Source organism: Onychomys torridus, unplaced genomic scaffold (genome assembly GCF_903995425.1).
Source record: "Onychomys torridus unplaced genomic scaffold, mOncTor1.1, whole genome shotgun sequence".
Taxonomy (NCBI): domain Eukaryota; kingdom Metazoa; phylum Chordata; class Mammalia; order Rodentia; family Cricetidae; genus Onychomys; species Onychomys torridus.
In genome coordinates, this window is record NW_023413710.1 from 37,399 (window position 1) to 43,962 (window position 6,564).

Genomic DNA, 6,564 nt, shown 5'->3' on the forward strand with positions numbered 1-6,564 from the left:
CCTGTAATTCCATCTCCACGAGGTCCAACACTGTCTTCTGGATTCAACACTCTTTTCTGGATTCTAGAGATGTGAGCGTGCACACACACACACACACACACACACACACACACACACACACACACATACACACACACATCACACATCACACATCACAAACACATGTGCATACATGTGCTGTGGATATCGCTCTGTGTAAATAAGTTCTGATTGGCCAGTGGCCAGGCAGGAAGTATAGGTGGGACAAGAGAGAAGAGAATTCTGGGAAGTAGAAGGTTGGAGAGAGACACCGCCAGCCGCTGCCATGAAAAGCAACATGTAAAGACACCGGTAAGCCACAAGCCATGTGGCAAAGTATAGACTAACAGAAATGGGTTAATTTAAGATAGAAAAGGTAGATAACAAGCACCCTGCCACGGCCATACAGTTTGTAGCAATATAAGTTTTTGTGTGCTTTCTTGGTTGGGTCTGAGCGACTGTGGGACTGGCGGGTAAGAGAGATTTGTCCTGACAGGGCCAGGCAGGAAAACTCTAACTACATACATGCACACATATAGAAAAACATTTAATCCTTCTTTTAAAGTCAATAATAAAATCCTATAGCAAACATAAAAAATAAAAATAGATTCATTATTTATCCTTTTATTCTATTAGTTTTATATCCTCCCCCTTTTTTTCAGAAAGAAATCCTTGAATCTAATCTCCTTTGTTCAGCTTTTTTTTTCTGACCATTACCAATAACAACTTGTACCCAACCCCCTAAATTATAACAAATATCCATAGCCAATATTTTGGGAATGTGGATGGTGTTTTCACTAGACTGCTTCCTGTTTTCTAGGGGCACTGTTAATCTTTGAGGGAACTTTGAGAAAATCAGGATAATTGTTAAGTCTTGGCTAGAGTATTCTGTGAGTCTGGATCATTTTAGTCAGCAGCCTTGAAGCTGTTTTGCATGGTAGATCACCTTGGTCCATCCATTTTTATTGATATCTGTTTCCCTTGTTCAGAAAATTAATAGATTTTTAAAGGTAACACTCATATCTCTATCAATATAAATATAGATTGTACATTGTACACAAGTCAGCCAAAGATTATTTTTTGTTATGCATTTGAGCAGGTAAATTATACATCATGTGTTTTGTTCTTTTTGGTTTATTTCTTCATGTCTGCAGTAAAGACTTCATGGGTCTTCCTTGATCAAACCTGATTGTCTTTAATCTGGAATGAATCCACAGTCTGTCATTTCCTGTGGAAATAAAAGCATTACTTTCCCCACAAAGTAACATAACTTTTGACTTAAAATTTGAAGTCAAGATAATTTTAAAATATGTAAGTTGGTTGGATATAGCAGTTTCCATAATTCAGTGTCTCTTAGCAGCAAAATTGAAACACAACACAATAGCATATAGGATCCATACTCTCTAAATTACTCCATTCCTTTTTAAAGGACTTTCTCTACACTTTATCTTTTCTATCACAAACTTATGCACATTTTAAAAAATGCTGCTACCCATTTAGAAGTCTTTTTCATCTGAATCTGTCTTTACTGTATATCTGTAACCTTTACTAGCTGCAAAAACCCTAAACACCTGCCATGCAGTATGCTGCTGGGAGATATCTCTCTGCACCATGTCCAATGTGATGGGAACCTACCATGTGGCTTAGCTCATGGTGTGCTGGCAGTTGCCAGGAGATTTGTCTCTGTACTGCAGCAGGTATGAGAGATACAAGACTAGGAAGTCATATCTGGCTCCATTTCTGTATGTTTAGAACCTTTTTAAAAGCTTGCTCAGGCTTTATGTGGATGAACATGGACCTGGAAGCTGGGTGCCCTTTGTAGGCAGAGTTTTCCTCTCCCAACTGCCTGATCCCAAATAATCAACAGGGAGACTTAAGGTTACTTATAAATGCTCAGCCAATAGCTCAGGCTTATTACTAACTAGCTCTTACATTTTAAGTTACACATATTCCTTATTTATGCTCTTGCTTTACTAGCATGTCACATTCATCTCCTGCTCTCTGCATCTGGCTGGCAAATCCTAAGTCCACCCTTTCTTTTCCCAGCATTCTCAGTTTGGCTTCTCTACCTAAGCTTATCCTGTTCAGCTATTGGCCAGTCATTTCTTTATTAAACCAATCACAGAGACAAATCTTCATAGTATACAGAAGGATTACTCCACAGCAGGACTATCTCTGCAGACTGAAAGAAATGCAAGACCTGATGTGTTGTGGAATATTAGCTTGGGATGTGTTACATTTGTTTATGCTGTGTAATATTTATTTAATGATGCAAGATGTGTTGCATTATTTTATGTTGTATTTGTTTAACTCTGTGAAGCTGTGTTACTTTATCTCCATAAAACACCTGATTGGTCTAATAAAGAGCTGAATGTCCAACAGCTAGGCAGGAGAGAGCATATGCAGGGCTGGAAGGCAGAGAGAATAAATTGGAGGAAAAAATCTGAGAAGAAATATCAAGGAGTCAGAAAGTCCTGGCCTCTCCCTCCTTAGGCCTCGCCCTGTCCTAGACGCTAGGTATTTTCTAAGATGCTGCTGGCATCCTGGACTGTGTGCCTAGACGAGAACGACCCCCAAGGCATCCAAACAAGATGTGTCCTTTCACATCTGACGCCCCATCAGGCCGGTATGGAAGCTGAGGCCGCTTTTGAACTAACACCCATCCAGAGCAAACCCCAGTGCGGGAGAACCGGGCGGCAGTTGTCCAGGAGAGCAAAAGAGCACATGGTGTTGGGCTTTTGCCAGTGTTATTAAGCGGCACTGTTACCGTGTGGGAAAAGGTACGAGGCACCACAAAACCCACTATCAGAGTTTATTAGGGAAGGAGAGACAAGGGAATGTGCTTAGGCCTATGGAAGACATGGGGTGGGGGGAGCAGGGAAGCGGGGAGGAATCTCTGATTAGCTTTTTATGGATTCCCCTGCGCATGCACATATGTAGCTATGCCACCCACGTGCATAGATTGCCTAATCACACTGTTCCTAAATTTCGGGATCATGCCGCGCATGGATTACATAGGATGTAAAGCCTTGGAATGACTAATTATTTTGGCAGCGCATGCTCGGTCATGTAGCTGGGGTTGTGGGGGACAGTGACCAGGAATTCCAACACAGGGGCCACAGAGGGACTCTACAAAGGAAGCCGGTGGTATGACAACTTGAGCTCTGAGCTTCAAGCTTCCTGTCTGGAAACACTGGGAGTTCTTGGCTCTGTGACCTTGGGCAAACTTATCCTTTCTGTGTCTACATTACCTTCCTCAATAAAGTAGCAATAACAATATTTACTTAATTGCCTTATAATATTAAAAGATATTAATCTGTCCTGGCACATAATAAGTGCTCAATAAAGATTAAGTCTAGTTTCAAACAAATAAATAAATCATAGTAATCACATATAGATAAGAGTTGCTCTGTCATGTCATGATTTATCGTAGCTGACCATCAGTGGAGGCAAAACACATAGGGATACCTGATGTGGCCTCTAGTCAGCAAAAGTGAAAAACAGACTAGTGTTTGTCACAAAGGAGACATCCTGCGATATTCTGTCAGTATCACATAACATACTAATCCAGAATCTTCCACCCAAGGGCTTGGCAATCCTTGGTGTAATAATGTCCAGCAAACAGGTGAACCAAAGTGTTGTGCAAACAGAACTCACCATAATCTGAGTCTCAAAGTGTTTTCTTTACTGTATGTTGCAGGTGGACCCTGAAAAACACAGACATGGTATGTATTCTGGAGTCCCTGAAGACATGTTTTAGATGTGAATTGTGTGAGTACTGGTTGTCTTCTGTCTAGTGCACCACAGTAAGCAAAACACATTCTTCAGTTGACAGTTGGGAGTTTGATTTCCAAAAAAAGTGATTGCTCAAGTAAGAAAGAATAGTTCTGTGTCTACAGTTGCTACATCTAGCTGTGACCTGGGATTTTGTGCACCAGGCTATGTTTACATTTGTTTTATCTAGACAAATGTCCATGTCACTGAACCCAATTTTCAGGAAAACTGTTGGGAAAAAGAAAATAATAAGGACTTGAGCCCCTGTGTCAGCTGGCCGTAAGTCAACCATGGAGGACCTAGCACAGGCTCCATTCTTGTTCTGGGAGACTTTTTTTAAAACTTTTTTTTTTAAATTTTAACTAGAAATGAGCCTTTGGGGATGAATGTCAGCTGGTTTATATTAAAATTGTAAATTCCTTGAGAAAAAATTAGTGTTCATAATTTACCTATTACAATGTGTTTAAAGCTCAGCACAGCCATATGTAATGGGTTGATTTGTGTTTTCATAAACAGATAAATAAACCAAGGCCCAGAATAAGTGATGAGGACCTTTACATATGCAGTGCAACAACTGCATTTAATACCCTGCCTATACACATTAGCAAGGGTGAGAGCAAACAGCCAGGTTGTGATGTAGATCACAGATTCTCTGCTCACCACTACATTGAGAGAATAGATGTGTGTGAACTGGGTTTGTGCTAGACTTGGTTGGCTCCTTCCAGGAGAACCTGAAAAGCTTTAAGGTGTTTAACAATATTAGTGTGGATGCAAAAAGCAACACAATTGGGGCACAGTGTCCACTAAGAACTCCAGTCTCCACCTGGATGTTGATCTGTGATGTCTGACTTTTTGGACAGTATAGTGTTTTGTTTTTGTTTGCTTGTTTGTTAGTTTGTTTGTTTTGAGACAGGATCTCACTATGTATCCATGGCTCTCCTGGAACTAGCTACATACTTACCTTTCTGACTTGGCTATCACACAGTTCTGCCTGCATGTGCCTACAGAGAACTGTTATAAAAGGAGTTCACTACCATACTCAGTGAGACTATATATTTAAAAATGGGGTACACTTTATTACGCTCCAGGAGTTGTCTTCCCAGTGGTGATTGGTCCTTGTTTTCAGTGTGACCACTCAGACATATTCAGCAGTGAAGGACATATGACTCAGGAACATCATTTCAAAAGTATTTTATGCACAGTGTGTTTACACTTTCATTACTTTACTCTATTGTAGTTTGTATTAAGAAAAGCTAGTGTGCTAATATGGACTGGAGCTTCTGGCCCAGTTGCCTCAGTACATGATTAGCATAACCATGGAGTTTGCTGATGTAACCCAGAGTTTGACTCCTAATTCTGCTCCAGATGTGTCCAGGATGTCTCAGTCTTATTAGTCCTTGTCCTTGAGAAGTAGAAGAAGGAGAGACATAAGTTCATTCTTTGCTGTAGAAATTTCAGGCTAGATTAGAATACAGATCTGCTCTGGAAAAAAGAAATGGCAATATAGAGAAGATAGGACTTTGGTGAGAAAGGCATGAACAAGTATAGTATGTTCTCAATGCTCCTGTAGTCATTACCCCTACCTTAGCCAGAATTAATAAAGGCTGTGCAGATGGTCAGTGAGGATGTCACCTAGAAAGTGATGTGTACAGGCACTGTTTATTATATTACCAATGCACCTGGCTACTGTTCTTGTCAGTTCGTGATGAGGACATATCTGGGCATGGCTAGTGGAAGGGGAGTTCCTATTCATCCCAGCCATCATGTGACAACTTGGCTCTGAGTGACTTTCAATCTGAGCATCTCTAGAAAATATGGAAGTCTTGTTCACCTCTCAATGTGGTCCACTAACCAGAGAATCACTAATTGAGAGGCACTAGGTAGGTTGAAAATATTGGAGGAAGATCATATATTTCTACTAAGCTAGGGAACTTCTATAGTTTCTCATGTAAACAGTGAGGGTAAACAGTGAAAATAAATACATTCTCTACTGTTGGAGCAAGAGTAACCAACACAACCTCATGCTACCTGGATTCTCTCAAGTGTGGCTGACTGTTCAATAACAGATACCACAGAGTATATGGACATTTATTTGAGGGCAATCTGTGTGTGTGTGTGTGTGTGTGTGTGTGTGTGTGTGTGTGTGTGTGTGTAAGCATGCATGTGTGTGTATATTGATGGATGGATATATATATGGATATGTATATTCATATGTTTTAGACTGAGAAGTCTCACAGTATATAGCCCTCTAGTAAACACTACTCAGAAAGGAGGGAGCTTGTAAAGTTTACCATATTTATGGGACTCTAAGAGAGACATGGACACTGTTTATCAGGTAGTAGCAAACTTAACAGTCATGTTGCTCTTCTTTTAACACCATCACATTGACATGAATTTAGGACTTGCCTAAACCATCAATACAGTGCATCCTGGAGTGTGCAGTGCACTCAATGATCCTCCTGAAAGACCACAGAGACTCTGATCACAGTGCCTGGAGAATGGGCATGACATGGATGTACTAAAACAGACTGGTTTCCTCTATTTTCCTCCACGAAACTGACATAACTGTCTTTGCTGTTAATGCTCTCCTAGGGTCCAACGTCTTGGGAAAGAACACTCAGGAGCACGTGGTTGCTCCTGAGAATGCTGAAATACTGCAAGTCCGGGCAGACACTTCCACAGATGTTCCACAAAGTGAAACGGAAGGTACTGTTGAAATGCATTAATTTCTTTGGCTGATTTATGGTAGTTGTGAATCATCATTGTATGAAT

At 40.6% G+C, this 6,564-nt stretch overlaps 1 long non-coding RNA gene across 1 annotated transcript; it reads left to right on the plus strand.

Moving 5' to 3' along the window:
• The first annotated feature begins 2,498 nt into the window (after positions 1 to 2,498).
• On the plus strand, positions 2,499 to 6,491 carry LOC118576438. The gene is made up of 3 exons (XR_004943944.1): positions 2,499 to 2,798; positions 3,719 to 3,743; positions 6,385 to 6,491. It is a non-coding gene; the product is annotated as an uncharacterized LOC118576438 (long non-coding RNA).
• The last annotated feature ends 73 nt before the right edge of the window (positions 6,492 to 6,564 follow it).